Below are 26821 nucleotides of genomic sequence, written 5' to 3' on the forward strand. Positions count from 1 at the left end.
GAAAACTGGATTTTTGTACTCGCCGTAAAATCCTTTTCTAGTAGGATGCATTGGGGGACACAGATCCCACCCTCTGTGGCTAGTCTTTTCTGTAGGTCCTCTCTGGTTTAGGACTTGTTGGCTTATAGTTTTGTCTTGTGCTCCTTCTGCTTTTCTACCTACTGGTTTGCTCCTGCATCTGCAGTGGGTATAGCCCAGATAGGAGGAGCCAACACTTTTTACTAATAGTGGCAGCTGGGCATATACCCATGGTGCTGTGTCCCCCAATGCATCCTACGAGAAAAGGATTTTACTGTGATTACAAAAATCCAGTTTTTGGTGTACCCTGATTAATATTTGTTTGCTCAGATGAGTTAAAAAAATAAATAAATAAAAAGTGGTCACATCTTTCATGTGGCTTGGGGCCCAATAGGCTGCAGAGGAGCCACATTGTTATGGGTGGTGTACCTGTGTGGATATACAGTAACCACGGATGCTTCTTGGCTAGTTGAGTTGGGCTACTTTCACATTGGCGGCATGGAGATCTGGACGTCTGATCCAGCAAAAATGGCAAGAATCAGCTGGACACAAATCGCAGCATGCATTGGTTTATGTCTGGCCGATTCTCGTAATTTTTATCGAAGGTGGCTGGATCTCCGCCGGACCCAATTATACTTAATGGGGCCAGCGCACATTTTGTTTGCATCCGGCAGTGCTGGATCCTGAGAAAGACAGAAGGCTGTTCTCTGCTGGAACAGCCTGTTGTAATCGCTGCCGCAGATGTGAAATTAGCCTTATTTTAGTCAGCATTTTATGTGTACTTCGAGACCTCACCCCTAAATCCAACATTAAATGGGTTGTCCGGGCTTTTACTATTGATGACCTATCCTCAGGATAGTTCATCAATATCACGTTGGCGGGGGTCCGGAACCCCTGCCGATCAGCTGTATGAGGAGACCGTGCGTGCAGTGAATCGGTGCTGTCTCCCGTCTCTCTTCCTGTCCACTGCTGCGTTGCCATAGACAGCAGCAGCGGACAGGAAGATAGATAGCGATGAAAGAAAAATGCAGAGCAGCACAAATGTACCTCCTGACCAATCCGGAATGCACCAGCCACGATAGGACCACAGATCCACAGCAGTCCCAGGAACAGTGGTAGATAGCAAAAAGGTTCACAGCAGCATGTCCGGTGTGACTTTATTAGGAACCAAGAGTGCACACACAAAGAGATATGACGTTTCGGCTACGCAGTAGCCTTTATCAAGTATACAGATACAAAAAAGTGAGCAATCATATATACACCAGAGTGACCACTCCTGTGACATAGTAAAGCCAATCAACTGGGGGCTCAATTAAATCAACACATGTGTAACAATTAAAATGGCCTGAGCTCCAATCGGGCTATACATAGTTAATAATAAAAGCAATGTGTACCTGATATCCCATTGAGTACATTCCGATTGCCTCAGCCATGTTAATCTCCTAAGTCGGCGTCTCAACAAACCTATTGCGCATGTCCGTGATGACATCACGTTTTGTTGTGGGCGTGCAGCCGCATCTGATTCCATAGCTTCACCACATACAGCCATATCAAGTCACATACATAGCGCGTCATCGGCGCACGTGACCGTCACATGACCGGCAAAAGGTCCTAGATCCACCTTAACATAAAGAACGCATGTAAACCTTATATATACCATTTCCAACCACTGGTATGTAGATGGGGACAAAAATTATGTCTCACTCACATCTAATCATATTATAGGAGGTTTAGAAAACTTCTGATAGAGGTTACTTACATCTCCCTACATATCTTGTGATGGATAAACTCTAATCAAATTGTCACTAGACATCGGCTTAAAGGAAACTGGAAAGGCAATGGATGGAACAATGAGTATCGGTATATGTATATGTGTGTGTGTGTGTGTGTATATATGTATATATATTGTACCCCCAATATATATATATTGTACCCCCAAAAGGTGTAACAAAATATACCTTAAAGTACCATATAAAAACATAATATACTGAATCAGACAACAATATATGAAACTATTCTACCTATCTTCACTGTTTACATTAAATTCAATGTTGAGTCCCTGGGGTTGTAGGGATTGTAATGTGAAGATCCATTTTAACTCTTTCTTTCTCAACATGCGTTCCCTATCACCACCTCTCTTGGGAACCTGAACAGAGTCGATGACCCGAAATCTCAGTTGGCTGAGAAGAGTGTCCACAATCCATGAAATGTTTAGCCACCGGCTTGTCTATCATTTTTTTTCCTTATAGTGCTTTTGTGTTTAATACGCTCCCTAATTTCCATGGTCGTTTCTCCCACATAGATTAAACTGCAGGGACAAACGATCATGTAAATGACAAACCTAGAACGGCACGTGTAATATTCTGCAATGTTAAATTTCTTGCCACTGTATGGATGAACAAAAGTATTCCCTTTTAGCATGTTCCCACAATTGCAGCAACCCAAACATGGGAAATTCCTTGTCTTTCTGGGCTTAAGATAGGTCTGGCCCCCTTTACTGACATCACCTATGTCGGTCTTGATAAGCTTGTCATGCAAATTAGTACCCCGTTTGTATGCCATCAATGGCGGATTGTCAAATTCACTAACTGTAGGTAGGCCCCTATGTAAAATGTGCCACTCCCTTCTCAAAATCTGTGCGATATCAGCACTGTGATTGCCATAGGTGGATACAAATGGGATGCGTCCTGCATTCCTTCTCCTAGGAGAAGCTTGAAAGGTGGACACTCTGTCAACCAAGGAGACTCTGGTCCGCGACCTGTGTAGCAACCTGCCTGGATATCTTCTATTGGAAAATTTGTTACACAAGTGTTGATTGACAGGGCCAGGCCTTCTGCCTGCCCTGTGCCCTGGGGAAACCCTGCGCCGTTTGGTATTCTGCGCAGGCGCGGTGTGGAAGCTGGCAGCCTGCGAGCGTCTTTCCCTTACCGCGCCTGTGCAGAATACCGAACGGCGCGAGATTGGCACAGGGCAGGCAGAAGGATGCGAACGATGCCTGGCCCTGTCAATCAACACTTGGAAGGCGTGACTTGAGGTGGGAGACAGGAGCCTCTAGGTGCAGGAGCAACGCCCCCCTGCTCCTAGAGGCTCCTTTACATATTATAAAAGTAAGAATTCTACCGTAACGGGGGCACGGATAATTAGAATAGCAGAGTTAGGTGCAGCTGACCTTACCACATCGCTAATGTCAGCCAGTTTAGTACTGAAAATTCTAATGGCTGAAACCCTTTAAATGTTTTTGTCAGCAATTCTTTTTATGAGAATTGTAAAAACTACGGACACCTTTTTTGTTTTTTTAGGGACAGAAGAAAACTTTTTCCAATAGTATTTATTAAAAATTTTCTGCCGTCCACATCTCCTCACAGATATTCCAAGCTGCTGTCCTGTATTCACCACTAGGTGCTATCTCGTGGTTGTGTGTAGCCCTTATCTGTACTGTCCTGAGAGTTCATAACCACTTATTTCTTAGCTTTTGGAAGGCTCAGTGTGTGGCATATGTCTATTTCTAACCTTAGTAGATATCCTGTTCATGTTACATAAGAGCTAGTACAGGGTTTTGTAAGAGTGTTCAATGTGTATAGCGGGGTGAAGGTCCACCTACTGAGCTGAGCGCTGCTTGGTCACACATGCTCAGTCTCTCCCCGCGGCCTGGTCTCTGCATAGTAATCTTTTCTTCACTGCAGGGAAGATCACTGTGCAGAGACGTAGCTGTGGGCAGTGTCTGAGAGCGTGACCAACAGCACTCTGCTTAGTAGACAGATGTGCATATCACTATACACTTGATCGCCATGATCACCAGATGGTGTCCTACTATGGTAGTAAAGTTCAGAACTCTTTACTACATCTTTTATTTTTTATTTTTTATTTTTTTTTTTTTTTACAGCAGGTAAAGAATAGCAAGTATATTCATTAATAGAAATTTATAAAATAAATAAATCATGCATATTGCAACATGAGGGAAATTAAATGCAAATGATTTTCACTCACCTTACCAACTTCCCCTATGCTTGCCTATCGCTGTACCTCCTGCTCCAGTGATCACATCCTGACATAGATATGTGGCATCTGCAGCCAATCACTGGCTGCAGTGGTGACCTTCAACAATGGTTAGTACTGGTGCCGTGCAGCGCTGGGGTCCTAGGTACAAATCCAAACAAGGACAACCTCTTTATGCAGTTAGTAAGTTCACCTTTTGGGCTTTCTCCAGGCACGACAGTTTCCTCCCACCCACCTTAGACATATTGATGAGGGACTTAGATTGTGAGCCCCACTGGGGACAGCAAGTGCTATATAATTTCTGTGAACCGAATATGTCAATGCTATATGTGAATAAAATACAGAGGTCACTGCTGCAGCCAATAGAAAACCCCTTTTCTCGTGCATGGCATTGGGGGACACAGCACCATGGGTATATGTCCAACTACCACTAGGAGGCGACACTAGACATAAAAAAAAGTGTTGGCTCCTCCCCGTTGGGCTATACCCTCTCCACAGACACTAGGCAGCTCAGTCTTGTTCTAGTGTCCATAGGAGGCAGACCTGACCTGCTTTTTTGTGCAGGTCATCCTGCTACTTTTTTATTTTATTTTTTCTTCAATAATTTTTTCTTTCTCTGCAGGTTTCGGCCTGCGGCAGGGGTGGCTCCATCGTGTTCCACTTTAGTTGCCCCCCTGCGGGCGCGTACTCAGGTACCTGGCAGCCACCCAGTCCCCGCTTGTAACTGCTTCCGCAGTGGAATTCCGGTAGACCCACGGCTCCTGTGTTGAGTCCTCCGAGGGGGTGGTCATTGCTGCGCCTGAAGACATCGGAAGGTAAGTAGAGATCCGGATCCATTGTGGGGGCCCTGTAGTCCCCTTCTCCCTCCCTCCTTCCCCTTCCCCAGCTCCCTCCCATGGCCTCTTAGGATCTGGGGCACTTTGCTGGGTGGTCCACCCACTTTATCTCCCCTATCACCATGAAGGGGGTTATTTTGGGGCCAAGATACCTGCAGAGAGGCCCATGTCTCTTCTGGGTCCGGCACTTCCACGGAAGTTGCAGCATTAATGGGGGTCATTTTCGGGTGTTTTTTCTGAGAGGGCTTCCTCAATTCCCCCTCGGCCCTGTGTTCCTCCCGGCTTCCGGACGCCTCCGCGATCGCAAGCGTCCGTTTCCGGCTGCACTTTCCTAATCTAGGCCCCGGCTTTTCGGCCGACTAGGCCGCAGGTCACGTGGGGCGGAGCCTTCTCTCCGCCCACTCCTGGTTTCCCGGGCTCTCTCATTCTCCCTCCCTCTGTGGGAGGAGCCTGGGAGGGGCCTCTGCTCCTTGCCCAATCCAGCGTCACGTGGGGCGGAGCCTTCTCTCCGCCCACTCCTGGCTTCCCGGGCTCTCATTCTCCCTCCGTGGGAGGGGCCTCTGCTCAGCTCCAGCTGCCCTGCTCTGTCAGAGGGGCGGTTCTTCCTCCGGCTGCCGGCTTCTTTCTCTTCACCGGGTCCATCTTCTCCTGCATGGGGCGCGCTGACACAGCTCCTGGGGTCGGGTAGGCAGCCTCTGGCTGATTTGCTCTGCAGGCTCCCCCCCCGCTCCTTCCTCTCAATTGCTGCATTCTCCTGCAGCCCTGCCACCTGATCTATTGCTGCTGCTGCACCTCTTAGGAACAGTGGCACCGGGGACAGTTAGGTCAGCCCTGCTGCTCTATGAGGGCCTCCTCTCCCAGCCTCCTCATCGGATCGCCACGTATTTCACGTGCGTCCGTTGTCTTACAGAGTTTTCCATGTGGTCGGCTTGGATCCCCCCCCCCTTTTTCCACCCTTTTGTGTAGGTCCCCCCTGAATGGGCTCCCTCCTTTTCGAACCATGGGAACCTGGCCTGACTCGCCCAATCCCCGGCGGAGTCGCTGGAGCGCTACCTACGAATTGCGGTCTCCTCTCCCCCCTAGGCTCACGTCGATACAGGGTCACGCAAGGAGTAGCCCACGGACCAACCACTGGTGGTCTTAACTAGCTTCCACCCCTCCTCGGCATCCTTGGGTCTCCCCAGGACAGGCCTGAGGCTGGTGACGAAGCCTTCTCTGTCAGTTGCCTCTGGGGACACCTCTGCACCGATTCTCTCGGAACAGAGCATCAGGCGGTCTTCCACCATACAGAAGTCTTCTGCGAGGTCAAGACAAACGTGCACGGAGGAACCTACCCTACCCAGGTTTCGGTGTCCCTCTAGTGGACTTTCGGATGGCGCTCTCCTACCTGCACAGGTAATTACTGCACTGGTAAGCCAGCCGTCTCCGTGCTTAGCAACTGGGACACCTACGTGGTGTCTCTGGTACGTGCGCCCTCGTAGGCTGTACACAACAGACCTTCCTGGTTCCCCTCACCAGGGGCTATGTTCCAGGCAAGCTGATAATTCAGGCAAACGCCTCTTGTAGGGTTGGTAACCCTTCTCGGCCTCTAAAGGTTCTTTTGTAGTAGCCTGTATCAGTGAATACAGGCCGGCTTTTATTGCCGTGGCGATTAGTTCCTACACTTACTCCAGATGCTGTAGCCATTACCCCTGGTTGGCACTATGGTGTTCCACGTGGCACTATTTCCCCCTGCCGGGTGAGATATACAGGCCGCCTTCAATTGCCGTAGCAATTGTCCCTGTCTGTTTCCAGCCACCTTGCTCCCTTCATAGGTAGAGTTCCTACACCATCTCCTGATGCTGTAGCCAATACCCCTGGCGGGCTCTATTGTGTTCCATGCGGCAACATTTCTCCCTACGGGCGAGATATAGAGGCCACTTTCAATTGCCATAGAATTGCCCCTCTCTGGGTCTAGTGGGCACCAAGTTGCCACCTTGATCCCTTCATAGGTAGAGTACCTACACCATCTCCGGATGCTGTAGCCGTTACTCCTGTCTGGCTTTATGGTTTACCATGTGGCATTTTCTCTCCCTTACCGGACGAGATATTGAGGCCTCCTCCAATTGCCGTGGCCATTGCACCTACCTCATCATAGTGTGCACCAAACAGCCATCTTACTCTCTTCTTAGGTAGATTCCTGCAACCGTTACACCTGTCTGGCTCTATGGAGTACTATGCGGCCCTGTTTCCCTCTGGTGAAATAGAGGGCCTCCTTCAGTTGCCATTGCACTTACTTAATTGTGGTGTGCACCTGTCGTTTTTTGTGGTACCGTGTGGCCCTATTTTCCCCCTTCCGAGCGGAATATAGGTACCATTGCTAACGCGGTAGCCGCTGGACTTCTCTGGTCCTAGGGGGCACCATGCGGCCACATTGCTCTAATTTTAAATCTAGTACCTCTACCATCTCCAGATGCTGTACCCATTGCACCTGTCTGGTTGTATCTCTGCACTACACAGCCGTATTGCTACTTTACCAGGTTGTAGACCTGTACCCTCCAAATGCGGTCGCATTTCCGGATGCTGTGGCTTTTTTTCCACACTCCTTAGTGTGCAACATGCTGCCACTTTAGCTCGGTTTTAGGCGTGTATTTTTAGCCCACGTGCTGGGCCCTAGGGTGCAATCTGTGGCCCATACAGTTTCTGTATTACGGAGTGCTTCCTTCCCTGGACTCTATTCTATACTCCAGACATCTACTGTCGTGCTCTATGGTCTTCTTGTGTTTTCTCAAGGCACTGTCTACAACAGGCCATCCTGGTTCAGCATGTACACGGTAACCATATCTGCCAGGGGTGGGCCAGCCCAACCCCCACCTCCACCTTGTCGGTCTACTGCTACTTCTGGTGTACCCAGTATATGGCTGACCTGTTCTGATCTGGTGGGTGGTCCACATACAACCACGCCCCCTACACCATGGCCAGGTGGTTGTTGGCTTTCGTGCTAGGGTTGCTCTTGCCATCCCTATAGTACTTCTGTCTGCGGCACTCCGCGTTACCCCATATCATAAGGAGTACCCGCGTTGTTTTCTGTTACAGGGCGGACCACTCCTGGTGGAGTACAGTCATCTCCACTGGATCTTTTTCCTTGTTTGGGTACGAGCTTGGTGAGCTCTGGCCGCTGCAGCGTTTTTCGGCCATCACTGGATGTCCTCCGCCACACTGAATCCTTCTGGGGTCACCGTTTTTTCCTCGTTGGACGTCCTTCCTAATGGTCAGGGACGGAAACACTGAGCGCCACACACCTGCCTGGTAGGTGAATTTTCTGCTGATTGCTCTGGCATCGGACAGGGTTCCTTAGTTCCTTCTGGGTCCGGGTGTTCCCTTATATTCTCTGCTTAGTTGTACTATATGACAGAGGGCAGTTCCCTTGGACCTTGCTATTGTCTGCGCCTGTCAGGTACTTTCTCCCCCTGGGAGTCTTCTGTGTGTCGGTCGCAGCTGGTTTCTACATTTCGTGTAGTCACTCCCAGTTTCTTTGTAACGACTTCGCCATTCCTTATGCGTATGGGTGTTTGTCGATTTTGTGGTACAACCCAAGCCGCTGTACTTGTCCTCTCCGAGACAATGTATATAGATTGCTAGCCACTATTCTTAGAATGGTTAGTTGTCCATGACCAATCCCTTCCCATGTAGCGCTTCTTTTAATTTTTTTCTTGGTTATTCTGCCTTTCGTTGTCCTCTGGTGGTTCAGTTCCTGGTTCCCTGTGAGCCCATACCGGGTACTCCTTTCTGGAGTCCCTGTCCCCGTTCATGGACCACGCAGATTCTGTATGATAATCGTTGTTTGTAGATTCTTCCTCCTTAGATTGTTGGGAGTACTCTCCTTCTCCTCCCATGCCTCTCAGTCCAGTGTGTCCCTGCTGAGATTTCCTGGGCCTGCATCTCCCTGATACTTCATTTGGCCGGAGTTTCTCCGGTCTTGCGCTTTTCAGCGATATTTTGTTTTCAGAGGCTCGTTCCTCGTCTCCTGGTTGTGGGATGCAGGTCTTATCTTATTTTTATTTTTTTTTATTTTTTTCCTGGCCTTTACTTGCAACCCCCTCCCTTTCCAAGGGTTGGCGGTTTCCCTTGGCACCTTTGGGGCTTCAACCTTTCAATAGGGCGCTTAACTTCATCACCTGCCTTGCGGTGGGGGGAGTCCTGCTCACTTCATTGTGAGCCTTGCTATGGCTTCTATCACTCCAGGGTGTCCCTGCTGAGATTTCCGGGGCCTGCATCTGGCCCCTTTTTTCCCTGATACTTCTTTTGGCCAGAGTTTCTCCAGTCTTGCGCTTCTCAGCGATATTTTGTTTTCAGGGGCTCGTTCCTCGTCTCCTGATTTTGTAATGCCGGCCTCATCTTTTCTCTTTTCCTGGCATTTACTTACAACCCCTTCCCTTTACAAGGGTTGTCGGTTTCCGTTATCGTCTTTGGGGTTTTTTCCTTTCAATAGGGCGCTTATCTTCATCACCTGTTTTGCGCTGAGGGGAGGCCTGCTCCCTTCTCATGTGAGCCTTGCTATGGCTTCCCTCACTCGTTTGGCCTTCAATGAGTCCATCTTCCCTTGTTCCCCTGGCCTGTCAGTGCTTTTGCCTGAGTCAATTAGAATGTTGGGTAGCTCCAATACGTGGTGCTGTCCTACTTTCTCTCTCCAGCCTTTGGCTGAGCTCGGTGTTTCCCTTTTGCCGCCTTCTTGCATTTGGGTCCTTCTCCCAGGCATTTGTCCTGGGGTGCGGGCAGTCTTCGCTGTTGCTTCATTGGGGTTTCTACCTTTATTATGAGGCTTCTTGCCTATTCTGTGCTTTCCCCCTGTTGGGTCACATGGTTCTCCCGCACCTGTATGCCCAACCGGTGGCATGGCTGTCCTTTTCCCACCCTCGGGGACTGCTTTGGGACGTCCCATGGTGCTGTGTCCCCCAATGCCATGCATGAGAAAATTAGGATTTTTTGTACTCACCGTAAAATCCTTTTCTCGTAGTAGGCATTGGGGGACACAGATCCCACCCTATATTGTTTTCTTCCGTTTCTCCGGGCTGGTCTCTTGATCTTTCCCGGTACGGGAGTTGTTGGTTCCTTGCCTTTCTTCTCTCTCCTACTGCTTTTGGTACAAACTGAGCTGCCTAGTGTCTGTGGAGAGGGTATAGCCCAACGGGGAGGAGCCAACACTTTTTTTTATGTCTAGTGTCGCCTCCTAGTGGTAGTTGGACATATACCCATGGTGCTGTGTCCCCCAATGCCTACTACGAGAAAAGGATTTTACGGAGAGTACAAAAAATCCAATTTTAACAGTTTGGCCTCTGTATACATTAGGCCTCAGTAACTTTGCATCCATATTTGGTTTTACTATTATGGCTACCACATACAAGTGACACTGGAACAGAATGAATAGTTTAACTGTAGTTATTTTAGATTTATTTTACTTCTATCACTGTCCAAAGGTTGGGCAACCCTTTTTAAAGGGGTGATCAAAGACTGAATAATTCCCTGTCCCACAATATTGACAATACCTGGTCCCTGATGCCAGTTTCCTCCCAGATCGCTCCACGGCCGTCCGCAGATGGAGGTACAGCTAATAGGCCGCGGCGGTGACCTGCCCCCTCGCGTCACGTTTTGACGGATGTTTTCTTCAGGCAGGGGAGATACGAAGACTGCCATGGAGCTATCCGGGAGGAAACCAGGGTCAGGGGCCCACCTAAGTATTGTCAATATGACGGGTCCCTGCATTGTAGGGGGGTCTTTAGTCTTGGATAACCCCTTTAAGTAATAAAACATATTACTGATTTTGAGGGAATTCCATTTGAAGTGTAACGGTCATGTTTTTATAAAAAATAAAAAAAAAGCAATCTTTAGTTTTTTCACATACCACTGTTTTCTTTTAACTTTTCCCTTAGTTACAGCTTTTTAACCCCTACAATATGAGAATCTTCTCAAGATGGCTCTTCTGACAGTTCTGAGGCCAAAACTGCCTTCCCTCACTTCACACACACTTTAGCTAGCAGCTCCCTGCTAGCCGATCAGATTGGATTACGGAGAGACATGCCTCCTCACTCTGAGGCCTAATGCAGGCGTGCAGTGTCTGTCTCCTGTTTACACTAAAGGGAAGACAGAAAAGCCCTAGCAACTTTGTTTTAAGGAACCAGTGGTATAAGGTAATTACAAATCTTTTGGCAATCATTGACAGAATAACTCGGGTATACATGCCTAGCTCCAATAAACTGGCAAATAAAATAAAAATGACCGTTACACTTTAATGTTTTCATAAAACGGGTCTTCGATTTGGTGAAATCAGTATTCTTAAAGTGACTCCTTCAGGCTTCATTAACACAGGTAAATATATTTTTAAAGTGTGCACTTTAACATTTCATGGGAAACTATTTCCTGTTAATCTGTATTTATTTATTTATTTTTTTCATTCCAGAAAGTGGATAGAAGCATTCAAACTGTTTTATCGGGTCTTCTTAATGGAGATGGAATTATTCAAAGATCGTTCATTTCACACGATGATTATTACAGGGTACAGAAAATTTGATTACATTGTATCTATCTAAGTAGATTTGTTTTATTTTATGTTTAGCCACAGTGTATAATTTCTGACATGCTGGATGACCACTAGTAAGAAAGATGCTTTCATAGTGCATTAAAGGGGTTGTCCGAATTCAGAGCTGAACCTGGACATAACCCGTTCTTCCCTCATTCAGCATGAGTGAGTGGATCATCGAAGCATTATCGTGCAGGGCAAGGGCTTTTTCTTTAGATCTGATGATGTACCAGGTCTCTGTATGGGAATGCTAGGTGGAGATTCCTGCCAATAGTGAGCCCAATGATATCATGGCACTAATGGCCGTATCTTTAGTGCTGCCCTAGCCTGTAAAACAGAAGCGCTATAGACCCACCAATTAGTGCCAGTGATGTCACTGGGATCACTGCTAGGAGGAAGCCTTTACCTATCAGTGTAAAAATGTAAACAAAACAGTCCTTTGCCTGTGCAATGCAGGGCATGGGGAGCATCTGAGCATGAAATGTGCCGATGCTGCACTCATAAGGACTAAATAGGTGAAGGGGTTATGTCCGGGTTCAGCTCTGAACCTGGACAACCCCCTTTAGAGAGGACCTTTCATGTTGTTTTTTAGTTTAATTAAATAACTTTCCTTGCGGGGTACCCCCCACTGACGCTGCCACCCTTCCTATCTGTTTCATATAGCTCATACACCTCGCTGTGTCCCTCCTGCAGTTTTCCTGCTCAGTATGTTAATCCTGAGCATCGGTACAGGTAGGAGGAGACTCCAGGATTTCTCAATGGGCGTCTCCTCCCTGGCTGTGCCACGATCTAATCACAGCGGAGAGCATCACAGCCAGGGAGAGAAAAAAAGCTTACCTTCTCCCTAGCTGTGACTGTATTTAATTAAACTAAAAAAGAAACTAAAAACATGAAAGGTCCTCTTTAAAGATAAATGCTAACAAACATACCATTCGTGGAGTTCTTTAGGAGTAGTGTAAATATGACATTTTATTCTGCCAGATTCTACTCCTTAAGTGCAATGTGAAGTCCTTAGTGTTACGACAGTGGTGTAGACCCCAGAGGTTGCAGTAGATGCTTGTACAGGCACTATTACGCTTTGAAAAAAGTAATGCATACTAATAAACCTCAAGCTTTCCCTGCGCACTGTGAACAATACGGGCATCACAGCAATACTTGCTGGTGCCAAAGCATCCACTTACAAAGCTCCATACTCGCAACAGGTCAGAAAAAACTGTTAGGCAGCGAGTAGATAGCTTGGTTATGTATTAGGGAGGCTGTTAATTGGCCAGTTTCAGCGCACTACTACTTGATGGCGCTTCCTTCTGATGCGACTGTGGAGGGGGACTCTCGTATGTGTGGAGGTACTCCGGGAATAAAAAAAAAAAAATGTAAATACTTTAATATTAAATTATGATAAATATATTCCCAAATACTTTTCATTAGTTATAAAGGCTTGTTTTGTCTGGAGAGCAATCATTAGGAGAAATAAAATGGCTGCCATCCTATTAGTGCACACAAAACATGTCCTTATCACACAGGCGGACAAGTTACTTCACAACACTGAGATAAAGAGCTGCCTCATCCTCCTCAGCTCTGCTTGTCAGTATACAGCTGATAAGATCATCAGCTTAATCTCTGTAAGAATGGCGTTCATGAGGAGACATGAAGTACAGAGTGGAGGTGGGGATGTGGATAATGAGCAGCAGCTATTATATTCAGTCTCCATTACCACAGTCTGTCCTGTCCATCCTCTCTGTACTTCATGTCTCCTCATGAACTCCATTCCCACAGAGATTCAGCTGAAGATCTTATCTGTATTTAGGATCATAATCTCTGACAAGCAGCGCAGAGAGGAGGATGAGGCAGCTCTTTACCTCAGTGTGGTGAAGTAACTTCTCCTGCTGTGTGATTAGGACAGGTTTTGTATGTACTAACAGGATGGCGGCCATTTTGTTTCCCCTGATGATTGCTCTAAAGACAACATGAGCCATTATAAATAATGAAAGATATTTGGGAATATATTTATCATAAAGTAATTAAGTATTTTCCTTTTATTAATTCCCGGAGAACCCCTTTAAGCAGCGCTTTCATGTGGTAAAAGATAGGGAGGGGTGGGCGGTCAGGCGTTTGTGGGTGTGGGGAGCATTTAAGTGAGAGCGTTAGCACACAGGCAGGTGTCCAGGACAACTCATGTAAGCAGGATGGAGCTGACTCCGCAGTGACCTGTCTCCATACAGCATTAAAATGTATGGGCTCCAGCAAGGCGAATTGAGTATCAACTTCGGCCATCAATTTTTAAACTTTAAAACCACTTTAAAACATGGATCCGAAGTCAGCGACTGGTACCTCAGTACCAAAGCTTGGAGTAATCATTGCAGTCTCCTGGTAATCACCATTTAAACCTTGTACAGAGATCTGAATTTTGCTGCAGGGGAACCACCAGGCTGCTACCTCATGGAATAATCTGTGATTGACAGCTGACCAAAGGGGGTCAGAAACATCAGTGCCGGGCACCAAGGGATAAGCTGAGATCAGGGCAGGCAGAGTACGACCAAACAGTCTGGGCAGGCAGCAAAGGGTCAGTACGGAGGTCCGGCAGCAGAGGGTCAGAATCAAGGAATTGGGCAAACAAATGGATACAGCACACCTTTGCAGGAACTAGCAAGCTAGAAAACCTGTTGCCAAGCCATCCTATTATAGGGGGAGGTGTCTTGCTTACCCAAGCCATAAGCTGGTGTGAATTGGGGTGCACACAATGGCCCTTTAAGAGCTGGAAGGGGCTAACGCCCTTTGAGTAGAAGGAAGAAACATTGCCAGGAAGAAGCAGGTAACTCTGGTGGCTGGGCCCACTGCAAGGATGCAGGGGAAGATCAGCAAGTCCAGGTCCGAAAAAATTTAGGAGGGTGAGTGAAGTGGTGCCTATGCCCGCCCAGGAGAACAGAGGCGGCAGGCATGGGCTTTCATTGCAACAGTACCACCCTCACCCCCACATCCTTTCTTGCAACTTTTTTGTCTGGAAAGTTGTAGGAACCACTTCAGCAGAACAGGAGCATCATTAGGCTCTGAGGACTACAGAATACTCTTAACTGATGTACATTTTCAGTGCCACCTGGAGAAGAAACAGGAGTAGAACCTCTGGAATAACAATTAAAGACAACTGGCTTGAGGAGTCGAGGACACATAAAGAGAATTAGGAATACTTAAGGAGACTGGAAGGTGTAACGTAAGACCAGATTAAATTGTTTTAACACCTAAAATTGACCAGTAAGGCAAGGTGCCAACTTGTATGAGGGTACTTTGAGTTTATTTGAGGAAATTCAGTGAGCAGAGCACTGTAGAGGAAAGGCTTTAGTTTTTTTCTAGATCTGGACAAAGATGACAGGAATCAGCTGCTGGAACTCCCGAGGAGACTGTTACCACAAGAGGATTCCGTAATTGGTGACCATACACAATACAGAAAGGGGTTTTACTGTCATCATGACATGTAGAAGTGAAGTGTCGCAATTAATTGATCAAAACTTTATTGTTGTGTTCCATCTGTTCATTGGTCTGCGGATGGTAAGCAGAGGAAAAGTCAAATTTGGTATCCAGCAGTACACAGATGGCTCTTCAGAATATGAAAGTGAACTTTACTCATATCGTGTCAGATCGAAGGGGCAAACCATTGAGCTGGAAAATATGCTTCAGGAATAAGTTGGCCATTTGACTCAGAAGAAAGACTAGGCACAGGTACAAAATGTGCTATTTTTGAAAATCAGTCTACCACCCAAATTAAATAGCATCCCAAAGAGGAAAAGTCTGTTATTGCCATGGACCATCAGGCACTGTCACAGGGAGTTAATGTCTTGCATGTCTTTTTCTGGACACAGGTTTAACAGGCAGCAACAAAATCCTGGACATCCTTGGAAATCGTAGCCCACCAATAATGTTCAGAGAGCAGACTAGCAGTCCTCAGGAGACAAGTGAGCAGCTACTTTGAAGCAGTGACCCCCAGACGAGTTGAGTCCACTTAGCCTTACGGGACATAAGTCTTTCCAGGTTGGATGTCCTTGAGCTGAAACCGAGCGTCTGAAATAATGTAGACAGGATTGATGATATGCTGGAGATTTTCTACCTTATCAGAAGAATCAAATGAATAGGGAAAGAATAGCATCTGCCTTTGTATTCTTCTCTGCAGGGCGGAAGTGCAAAACAAAATGAAATCGAACAAAAAAAGACCGCTGGGCTTAGCGAGGGTCAGGGCTGTCTTTACCAAGGGGCAAAAGGGGCAGCTGCCCCGGGCCCAGTTGCTCCTGGGGGGCCCAAGGCAGCTGTCTCTTGAGCCCTGCTAGCCACTGCTCCGGGTGTCAGGCTGTCAGCTCTACCAGGATTCCAGGCATCATGATCGTACCGTGTTAAAGTTGTGATTTAGGACCTTAATGACATCATCACCATGTGACCAGTAACCTAGCAATTACTGGTCACATGGCTATGAGGTCATCACAGGTCCTGTGGAGTGTTGCAGAAGTTAACTCTGGAGCTTTTTTGTGTGAAGATTACATCAGAAAAAGGTGCCAGGGGCTGTTATGTTAATATATGGTAAACTACTGTATAGTGGGGTGCTGTATACTGTGTGGGGGCCTGTATACTGTGTGGTGGGCTGTATACTGTGTGGTGAGCTGTATACTGTGTGGTGGGCTGTATACTGTGTGGTGAGCTGTATACTGTGTGGGGGCCTGTATACTGTGTGGTGAGCTGTATACTGTGTGGTGGGCTGTATACTGTGTGGGGGCTGTATACTGTGTGGGGGGCCTGTAGACTGTGTGGGGGGCCTGTAGACTGTGTGGGGGGCCTGTATAGTGTGTGGGGGCCTGTATAGTGTGTGGGGGCCTGTATACTATGGGGGGGGGCTGTATACTGTGGGGGGGCCTGTATAGTGTGGGGGGGCCTGTATAGTGTGGGGGGCTGTATAGTGTGGGGGGGCTGTACTGTATACTGTGGGGGTCTGTATAATGTATACTGAGGGTGCGGTATAGTGTGGAGTGCTATACTGCTGTACTGTATAGTGTGGGGGGCTGTATTGTGTATTGTTTGGGGTGCTGTATACTGTGAGGTGTTGTATACTGTGGGGTGCTGTATACTGTGGGCTGCTATACTGCTCTACTATATACTGTGGGGTACTGTATAGTGTGGGGTGCTAAACTGCATACTGTGTGGTGCTGTATACTATAGGGTGCTATACTGCATACTGTGGGTTGCTGTATACTATAGGGTGCTATACTGCATACTGTGGGGTGCTGGGGTGCACTGGAACACTAGGGTGAGCCGAGCCCTGGTCTCCTTCCTGCAGAGCGCTGCCCAGAGCACTGATCCTGAGCCCAGCTGCACAGAGCACTGATCCTGAGCCGCTGGAGTCTTCAGAACTGGAAGTATTTACAGTAATTTACTGGACTCTACCAGGTGTGTGGATTTTTTGTGTGTGTGTGTTGTGGTGGAGGGCGTGATTGCCTGCTAAGGTGTGGGAAAGCGGGATCCAGGGGGCCCAAGTAAATTTTTGCCCAGGGTCCAATCAATATTAAAGACGGCCCTGGCGAGGGTTAAGGCATTGGCATACTGAAGGCATGTCAGATTCTTATGGGCAGGTTTACACCCATCCCTTCAGAAGATGACTCCACTTCTCCAGGGCCAGTTTGATAAAGAGCAGTTCTGGACCCAATAGAGTAATTCCGCTCCTCAAGAGATTGACCTGGACATGAAACTACAGGTGAGCATTTTTCCTAAGGACTTTTTCTGAGTGAGGACCACTCCAGCTCCCACAGAGGATACATCCATCTGAATTACCAGTAGTAATTGACAAAACCCAAAAAACAATGTATGGCCCTCAGACCCTTGGGGCGAGTCCATTCCAGAACTTTTCAGCTTCTCATGGTCCGTCTGAATACCAGATGTTAGAAATTATATAACCCAGGAAAAGTAGGGAGGTTTTCTCAGACATTTTTCAAATTTGGCATAGTCTTTTCTGTTGCAAATGCTGGAGGACAGTGCAGATGTGCTTCCGGTGTGAGAACAGATCAAGAGAAGACAAATATTTCATTAAGGTATGCCACACAGACATACAACAGGTCACAGAACACATCGTTAAAGGGTTTCTATCACTTCGTATGACATAATTAGCTGTCAGACACTAGCGATCTGCTAGTGTCTGCTCTGGCCAACCATCCTACTATAATCACTTGTGGGGCAGCGGTTTTGCTAAAAAAACTAACTTTTATAAATATGCTAATGAGCCTCTAGGTGCTATGTGGGCGTCATTAGCACCTAGAGGCTCCGTCTACCTTCATACACAGCCGCCGCCCAGCGCGTCCCTCCAGCCCGCCCATGTCCTCCTCCGTGTGACGCAGCGGACGAGTTCTCGCGCATGCGCCGTGCGCGGCTGTATTCGGCGCATTTGAGATCTCAGCTCGGAGCGGTCAGACATTCAATGCGCATGCGCGGCTGTATTCGACGCATGCGCATTGAATGTCTGACCGCTCCGAGCTGAGATCTCAAATGCGCCGAATACAGCCGCGCACGGCGCATGCGCGAGAACTCGTCCGCTGCGTCACACGGAGGAGGACATGGGCGGGCTGGAGGGACGCGCTGGGCGGCGGCTGTGTATGAAGGTAGACGGAGCCTCTAGGTGCTAATGACGCCCACATAGCACCTAGAGGCTCATTAGCATATTTATAAAAGTTAGTTTTTTTAGCAAAACCGCTGCCCCACAAGTGATTATAGTAGGATGGTTGGCCAGAGCAGACACTAGCAGATCGCTAGTGTCTGACAGCTAATTATGTCATACGAAGTGATAGAAACCCTTTAAATAATTCCTGGTATACTGCAGGAGAGTTGCAAAGACCAAAGGACATGTCAAGCTACTCATAATATACAAAAGTTTTGTGTATTAGATTGTGTGCCAATATTAGCTGCAGTCCCTTTGTAGAAGTAGGTCCTCACTACTTTCAGTCCAAAACGTATAAAAAGGTTGGGGTCTGTGCTGCAATAAAGGAAAGCTTAGGGGTAACACAAAAATCACTGGTTCTTTTTATGGCAATCTCCTCCTTATCCAGTTTTACCTGAAACGCCCCAGACGAAGCAGGAGCAAAACCCGGGTCGGGCTTTATATGTTCACCACTATCGCTCATTGGTTCAGAGACTAAGAATCTGCGAAGGAGGAAAGATAAGGAGGAGATTGGAGGAAGCAGCAGAAAAACAACCAGTGATTTTTGTGTTACCCCTAAGCTTTCCTTTATTGCAGCGCGGACCCTAACCCCTTTTTATACGTTTTAAGCTACTGATCATGGCTATCATGGGAATTAAAGACTATCTTCCAGGGGGGCATGGCTGACTGCCGATGTGAGCGCACGCACTTAGGAGCCGCTCTGTTCCCTGTATAACATCCTGACTTATCCTGCAAAGCTGTCTACTCCAAACTCCGCGTGGCAAGTACAAAGGAGAAGGAGGAAGCCCGAGATGGGTCCTAGCAAGGCGCAATCTGCGGCTGATAAACTTAAATAAAATGCTCGGCAGGAGAATCAACATGGCGCCGGTGCTCCCGCCACTCCTCGTACGGCAGTTACGCGAGGCCAGGCCACACAGCATGTGGAGCCTGAGGATACCGGAGAGCCTGAACTCACCCTGAAGGCTGTCTCTGACCAGCTCCTAATGGCGATATCTTCCTGCCAATCTTCTCTCACCTGCAAAATCGAAGAGGTACGGGTGGACCTGGGTCTCCTGAGGCAGGACGTGCAACAGCTCAGAGAGAGGGTGCGCCAGACCGAGGACAGAGTCTCGGCTCTGGGGGATCTTACCAGACCACTTAATAATAGACTGCAAGATGTGGAAAGGTCGGTCAGCTTGTGGCACCAGAAGTGCGACGACCTGGAGAACTGGGCTCGGCGCAACAATGTGCGGATTCTAGGCATCCCGGAGAGAGCAGAAGGTCGAGACCCAGCTAACTTCTTAGAGCAATGGTTTAAAGCGCAGTTCCCTGGAGCCACATTTTCCGCTGCTTATGCTGTTGAGAGAGCTCATCGGGTTCCCGCCAGACCACCTCCACCGGGAGCCCCGCCACAGCCGCTACTTGCCCACTTGCTCAACTGGAAGGATCGCGATCTTATACTCACCCAAGCAAGAAACAAAGGGGAGATAAAGCACGACAACGCGAATGTATCGCTTTTCCCCGATTTTTCTGCTGAGCTTCATAAGAAGAGGGCTACTTTCACCTCGGTCAAAAGAAGCCTTCGAGAATTGAATCTGCAGTATTCGATGGCCTACCCAGTCTTCGTCACTAATCCTAAAGAAGCGGAGGACTGGATCTCTAGGCGCCCGAGACCTCGCTGATACTTCTTGCCGGCCGGCACTGCAAGTATATCATCAGTCGCCGTGCTGCGCCATGTTGCCGATTATACGCATAGCCTTTGCATATCTTGGGACACTTTACTTCCCAGCCCTTGCGGCTCATCTGTTTGACAGTCGTGTTTAGCTCTTGTTAACTGGGGGGGGGGGGGGGGGGGGGGGGGGCATTTCTAAATGATTCATGCCCATCTCTACTTAACTGCCCCTACAGCTTGATATTATGTAAGTTCGGGAACGTTTGGCTACCTGCATGGGCTTACCATCTTATACACTATGCAGGTCCCTGAACAATTAACCTTGGTGCAGACTAGAGTTGTACTTGCACTTTATGTATATTCCTGGTTGATAGTTGATTGTATGCAAAGTTGTATGCTACTTTTTATGTTGAAAGCATGGATCACCAATACTCATTACTCGGGTGAGAGGGAGTGGAAATTACCAGAGATGAACGGGGGCATTTGTTCCTCATGATGGGAGGTGTTGCTGTGTATGGATAGGGATCTTGCCTATTATCCATGGGGTCCCTGACCGTGATGTCTTGGAACGTGAGAGGTTTGGGTGCACCGAACAAAAGGATTGCTGTATTCTCACATATAAGGAGATATAGCCCACATATTTTAGGTCTGCAAGAAACTCACATGACACCCGAGACTGGGAGGAGAATTATCAAACCGTGGGTTCAGTGGTCATTGCAAGCGTATGGCACCTCACATTCCAGAGGAGTGGCCCTACTAGTCCACAGGAGCCTTAAGTGGGAGGTTCAGCAATCAGTGAATGTGGGTTTATTAATAATGCTCCCTATGTTGTAGTAAACCTGTACAACCCTCCCCCGGCTAATCTCTCCTTGCTCCAGACGACATTGGGCTTTGTTGCTCAATATCCTAATGCCCGTTTGCTATGCATGGGGGATTTTAATATGGTGATGCAGGAGAGCCTGGACAGATTTCATCAAGCAGGGGAGAGGGTTGACGGTTCTTCTCCTGTTACTACCCTGTATAGAATTACTGCAGAGATGGGTTGGCTGGACATGTGGAGACTCAGACATCAGCACCAGAGAGAATACTCCTGTTTCACGCCTGCTGGAGGCGCTCTATCTAGAATAGATTTCATTCTGGGTAATGCTGCTGTCTTCACTGATCTTGAAGACATTCAGTATGCACCACAGGGTCCATTGGACCACGCCCCTGTACTGGCGCGATAAAGGTTGTCAGGCGTTATTCCTAGGGGAGGAAAGTTGAGAATCCATCCCTTCTGGCTTTCTCTGATGACCACAAATGAGAGAGTCCCTGATCAGCTCCAAGCATTCTTAGAGATGCAGGGTGAGGAGACGGATGATTTATTGCTTTGGGATACACTTAAAGCATACCTGAGAGGCTGCTTAAAATCCATCCCTTCTGGCTTTCTCTGATGACCACAAATGAGAGAGTCCCTGATCAGCTCCAAGCATTCTTAGAGATGCAGGGTGAGGAGACGGATGATTTATTGCTTTGGGATACACTTACTTAAAGCATACCTGAGAGGCTGCTTAAAATCCTTTATATCCTACGTTAAAAAGAAGTCTATGAGGAAGGAACTGGAGTTACATGCAAAATGTAAGGAGGCTGAGGTGTTTCGCTCTGCCCCTTCAGAGGCGAACAGAAGCGAGTGGATGGCTAGAGGTAGATCATACTTGATTCCTCTAAAAGAAAAAAAGTGAGCGCAGGTTGTTCTTTTTGAAACGGCAGTCCTTCGAGTCTGGAGATCGGGCTGGAAATCTTCTTGCCCACATAGCTAGAACCAACCATATGTCTCCCCCTGTAATACGTATACAGACCCCTGAGGGCCCGATTGTAGATTATGTGGATGGCATCCTGAACAGCTTTAGGGGCTTTTATCAGACTCTTTACAGCTCTGCAGCGCAATATAACGCTGGGGAGCTGCGAGAGTACCTATCAGAGGTCCTTCACCCTCGGCTAAGTCCGGAGGACAGGAACCTGCTAGACGAAGATATAACGCTGGAGGAAATTCAGCTGGCTGTGAAGGAGCTTCCCGCTGGGAAAGCATCGGGACTTGACGGGATCCCTGTGGAGGTGTACTCTAAATATAATAACATTTTAGGGCCTCAACTCCTTAAATTATACTCAGCGGCATCAACTTCCCGATTCCTTATATGACGCTACCATTGTTGTTATTCTGAAACCAGATAAAAATCTGATTGAATGCGGCTCCTACAGGCCGATTTCATTATTGAATCTGGATTACAAGATTCTAACTAGGCTTTTTGCCACTCGCCTAAATAAGGTAATAACCTCTATTGTACATAAGGACCAGGCAAGCTTTATCCCGGGTAGAACGACCTCTGACAATGTCAGAAGGGCGCAGGTTGTGGACCAGATAGGAGTGGCGGCGGAGAAGCGTTGGGCTTTGGCGTCCCTTGACACGGCCAAGGCCTTCGATTCTGTTGAATGGCCCTTCCTGCTGGAGATTATGAGGAGCTTTGGGTTCGGTCCTAAATTTATAAGATGGATAGAAATCTTGTATCAGAAACCTACAGCTAATATCCTTAATGGGACGCAGTCTGAGTCATTTACTCTTCACAGGGGTACCAGGCAGGGTTGCCCCTTGTCTCCACTGCTATTTGCGGTAGCGATAGAACATCTGGCCCTGAGGATAAGACAGGATAGGTCCTTTTTGGGAGTAACTATAGGTAGCAGAGAGGAAAGAATAGGCCTGTATGCTGATGATCTCCTCCTGTTTATGGGTGAGCCTGAAAGCACACTTCCAGGTGCAATAGATATAATAGAGAAATTTGGCACTTACTCTGGCTTACACATAAACTGGACGAAATCGGCCATCATGCCCCTATGGTCACATGACTGGCCGCCACGGCTCCATAATCTGCTGGTGGTTGATCATTTCAAATATCTGGGAATTGTAATCACCAAAGACCCTTGCATGTCGCTCGCCAAAAATATAGTCCCTCTAGAGTCACTATTTATTGATAAGTTCAAAACGTGGAAGTCCCTGCCGCTTTCGGTAATAGGAAGATTCAATTTAGTCAAGATGATACTACTTCCGAAGGGTCTGTACCTCCTAGCACAGGGGTCTGCAACCTTTAAGACATAAAGAGCCACTTGGACCCGTTTCCGAAGGAAAAAAAAAACTGGGAGGCGCAAAACCATTGCGACATTTAAAACAAATATAACACTGCATATATTGTTTATTACCTTAATGCTATATACAGGATCATGCAGTCAGCAGTCAATCTGAAGAAAAAAAGGACTTTTTCACTTAACAATGTAAAATATATTTTTGCAAATTAATAGCTAATTAAAATATTTTATTTACTTGTGCCAGTAATACCAGACCCCCCTCCAATCATGTGCCAGTAATACCAGACCCCCCTCCAATCATGTGCCAGTAATACCAGACCCCCCTCCAATCATGTGCCAGTAATACCAGACCCCCCTCCAATCATGTGCCAGTAATACCAGACCCCCCTCCAATCATGTGCCAGTAATACCAGACCTCCCCAATCATGTGCCAGTAGTAATATCAGACCCCCCCCCCCCCAAATCATGTGCCAGTAGTAATACCAGACCCCCCCCCAATCATGTGCCAGTAGTAATACCAGACCCTCCCCCCCCCCCCCCCCCCCCAATCATGTGCCAGTAATTCCAGGGGCCAGTATAATACCATTATGTGCCAGACTGCCAGTTAAAAAAAAAAAAAAATTAACACTTATACTTACCTCTTTGATGCGATGCAGGCCTCTTCCGGCCTGTGTCCCGACTCCAGCGCTGTACGGCTCAGGTGGCGCGATGAAGTCATCGCACTGCCTACGCCGGCCTCTGATAGGCTGCCGCCCTAGTAGAGCCGGCAGCCTATCAGAGGAACAGGAAAGGGACACACCTCCCTGCTCTGCTCATCCGCACAGCTTTCTGTTTGTATCGCTGTCCTGAGGACGGCGATGCAAACAGATCACTATGGAGATGAGCGCTTCGCTTCCACAATGGAAGCGCTCATCTCAGTGCCTGCCCCGCCGCCGCACACACACTGCTCATGCCGCACACACACTGCTCATGCCCATGCCGGAGCCGCGGCAAAGGTTTAAAAGAGCCGCATGCAGCTCCAGAGCCGCGGGTTGCTGACCACTGTCCTAGCACATGCCTGTGTGCCTGTCCCTAGAGCCTTCTTCGATCGACTACACTCCATGACTGCTGCTTTTGTCTGGGGGAAGGCTAGAAGAAAGCTTTCCCTTAGTGTGCTGCAGAGGTCCAAATTACAGGGAGGAGCCGCCTTGCCTGACTTCTTCCTATACTACATTGCTAGCCAGCTGAAGTATTTATCTTCATGGGTGTCATCGGGAGAATTACCTGGTGCAGAGTATTGTCTACGGGAGTATCTTCACATGTCCACCCTATGGCCAGTATTGGAAAACCTGTGTTCAGCGCCTAGGGGATTGCTACCTATACATAAACTGGCTAATCAGGTATGGAATGCTGCTAAATTATATGCATTCAAGGACGTGCCTGACGTCATCCCACTTTAGGATAATCCCATGTTCACACACTTAGCAGCCCTAGAGGGTACAGCTGTATGGAGACAACATGGGGTTCTAACCCTTGAGGACCTTTATGAGGGGGGTGTCCTGCGCTCCTTCCAGCAGATTCAGGGGAGGTTTGGGGTGCCTCACACTCTATTTTTCTCGCCCATTCCATTGGTGGACACAGACCATGGGTATAGCTTAGGCCATTACTAGGAGGAGACACTATGCAAATAATAAAAAAAAACAGCTCCTCCTCCACTGGCTATACCCCCATGCTCCAACAGGAGGACCTCAGTTTTAGCTTGGTGTCGGATAAGGAGGTGACACTCCTGCTCCTGCAGGGTTGTCCCTGTAGTTTTTTCTTCTGTTTGTTTCTTTCTAAACAGAGGTCGCATGGTGCGTCCCTGGTCTCTCAGTGGAGTGAGCGCCGGGGTCGAATGGTGTCTCCGGCTACCTCCCTTTCCCCCAGAAGATAAGTGGAACCGGGCTCGACCTGCAACTCCGGTGGCCTACCAGATCCGGGGTCACCTAGTCCTGCCCTCTATCCAGTGCACTGCCACTCCTTGTGCCAGATGACTGAAGAAGTGACCCCCTGCTGGTCCGGTGCAGAGGGTGAAGACTGCAGGACTCGGATAAGTACACCGGCTCTCCCGCAAGCTCCCCCTCCCCCCGTGCTCACACTGTGACACGGTTCTTTAGGGCTTACCTGTGGATCTGGGAGGGCCGGCTGGTTGAGAGGGAGGAGGGATTCCTTCTTATCCCCTGCATTCTGGCGGTGGGCGTTATTTTCGGAGCTGGGGTCTGCCTTTTTTCATAGTTCCCGCGCGATCTGTGACGTGACTGGGGGGCAGAGCCTATCGCATCAGCTCCGGCGCTTCCGCTTTGCCTCAGCGCCTTTCTACGCTTGACTGCTACTCCAGCTCCTCACAGGTCACGGTAGGACAGATAGTGTTCCGCAAACCTGTAGGAGACCCTGACTCCGGGATTGCCGCCATCATGCAAAGACCTGGGGCCCCCCAAAAATCTAAAACGACACCTCAGGTCACACTGGGATCCTGTAAGGTCTGCTGCTTGGCACTATCGGTTACAGGCTCCTGTGACTCTTGCCTTGCCTCGGGACAGGATCATCCTCCTCCCCCTCCACCAAACCAGCCCAGTCCCTCCTCCGCCCCTTCGGAGCCCTCCTGGGCCTCTGCCATAGCTAGGGCGGCCGCGGACTTGGCCCAAGTCTCGCGCACGACCATGGCCTTTATGGAATGCATGGCGGCCACTGATCCACTGCCTGTGGTTAGCACCGCTCCACCTCCCGGTGTCCCCCAACATAGGACGCTCGACTGTTAAGAGGCAGCGTACGCAGCAGCATCCCTCCTCGGATGACTCTGCTTCCCCCCCTCGCCTGGAGGCGTGTTCAGCCTCTCCCTCTCGCAGGGATTACAGGTCTGAAGGGGAAAGGTCCGGCTCGGAAGAGGACACGGAGCCGGAACCCTCACCTAAGCTCTCCAGCATGTGGCAGACTTGGTCACGGCGGTACGTGACACCTTTGACATCCAGGGGGATCCTCCTTCTACTAGTAGCCAGGAATTCCCCCTCTTCCACTCCAGAAAACCGAAGGCAGTCACATTCCCCATTCATGGCGAGTTCGCCAAGGTCCTTTCTAAGGCTTGGGAACGCCATATAACGTGCAGCAGTGGTCTTCTCCTCCTAAGGTCGACCCGCCGGTGGCCAGATTGGCTAAGAATACGGCAATACCAGTCCTGGACGGGTCCTCCCTACAGGACTCCGTTGACAGGCGTTTGGACTCTCTTTCCAAAGCCATATTCTCTCTGGCGGGCACAGGTCTGCGGCCCGCGTTCTCCTCGGCCTGGGTAGCCGGGGCGTTTTCGGTGTGGTTGCAGCTCCATCATCAGGACCTCGCGGAGCAGGATGCCTCTGCGGACACCCTAAACTTCATCCTCCAGATGTCCCAGGCGACAACATTCCTCTGTGAGGCCTCATTGGACGTCAGCACTCTTTTTGGGCGGATTTCGACCCTCTCGGTCATGCAGCGCAGGGAGGTCTGGTTGAAGGTCTGGGACGCTTACACTTCCTCCAAGTTCTCTCTCACTAACCTCCCCTTTGCGGGCTCCAGGCTCTTCGGTGCTAAGCTGGATGAGAATATCTCTGACGCTACGGGGGGCAAGAGTACACACCTGCTCCAATCTAGATCCAAGCGCGCCTTCAGAGCTCGCCCCTCTGGCTCTAGAAACCAGTCCTTTCGGCGCTTCTCCTCCTCCAGGTCTGCGACAGCCCCCTCCTCCGGCGGCTCTCAGGACTCCCGCAAGAAACCTTCCTTTAAGCCTCAACCTTCCTGGCGCCCACGGGCACAGTTCCAGGGGAGTTCTGCCCGCCCCGCGGTTCCCAAGCAGTCCTCCGCCTGAAGGGGCGCCCCCACCACTTGCCGTCTGCTCTCCTTTCAGCATGTCTGGAGAGCTCACTTTCAAGACGCCTGGGCCCTGGAAATTGTAACTTCCGGTTACAAGATAGAATTCATTT

The sequence above is a fragment of the Bufo bufo genome, chromosome 5 (genome assembly GCF_905171765.1).
Source record: "Bufo bufo chromosome 5, aBufBuf1.1, whole genome shotgun sequence".
NCBI lineage: Eukaryota > Metazoa > Chordata > Amphibia > Anura > Bufonidae > Bufo > Bufo bufo.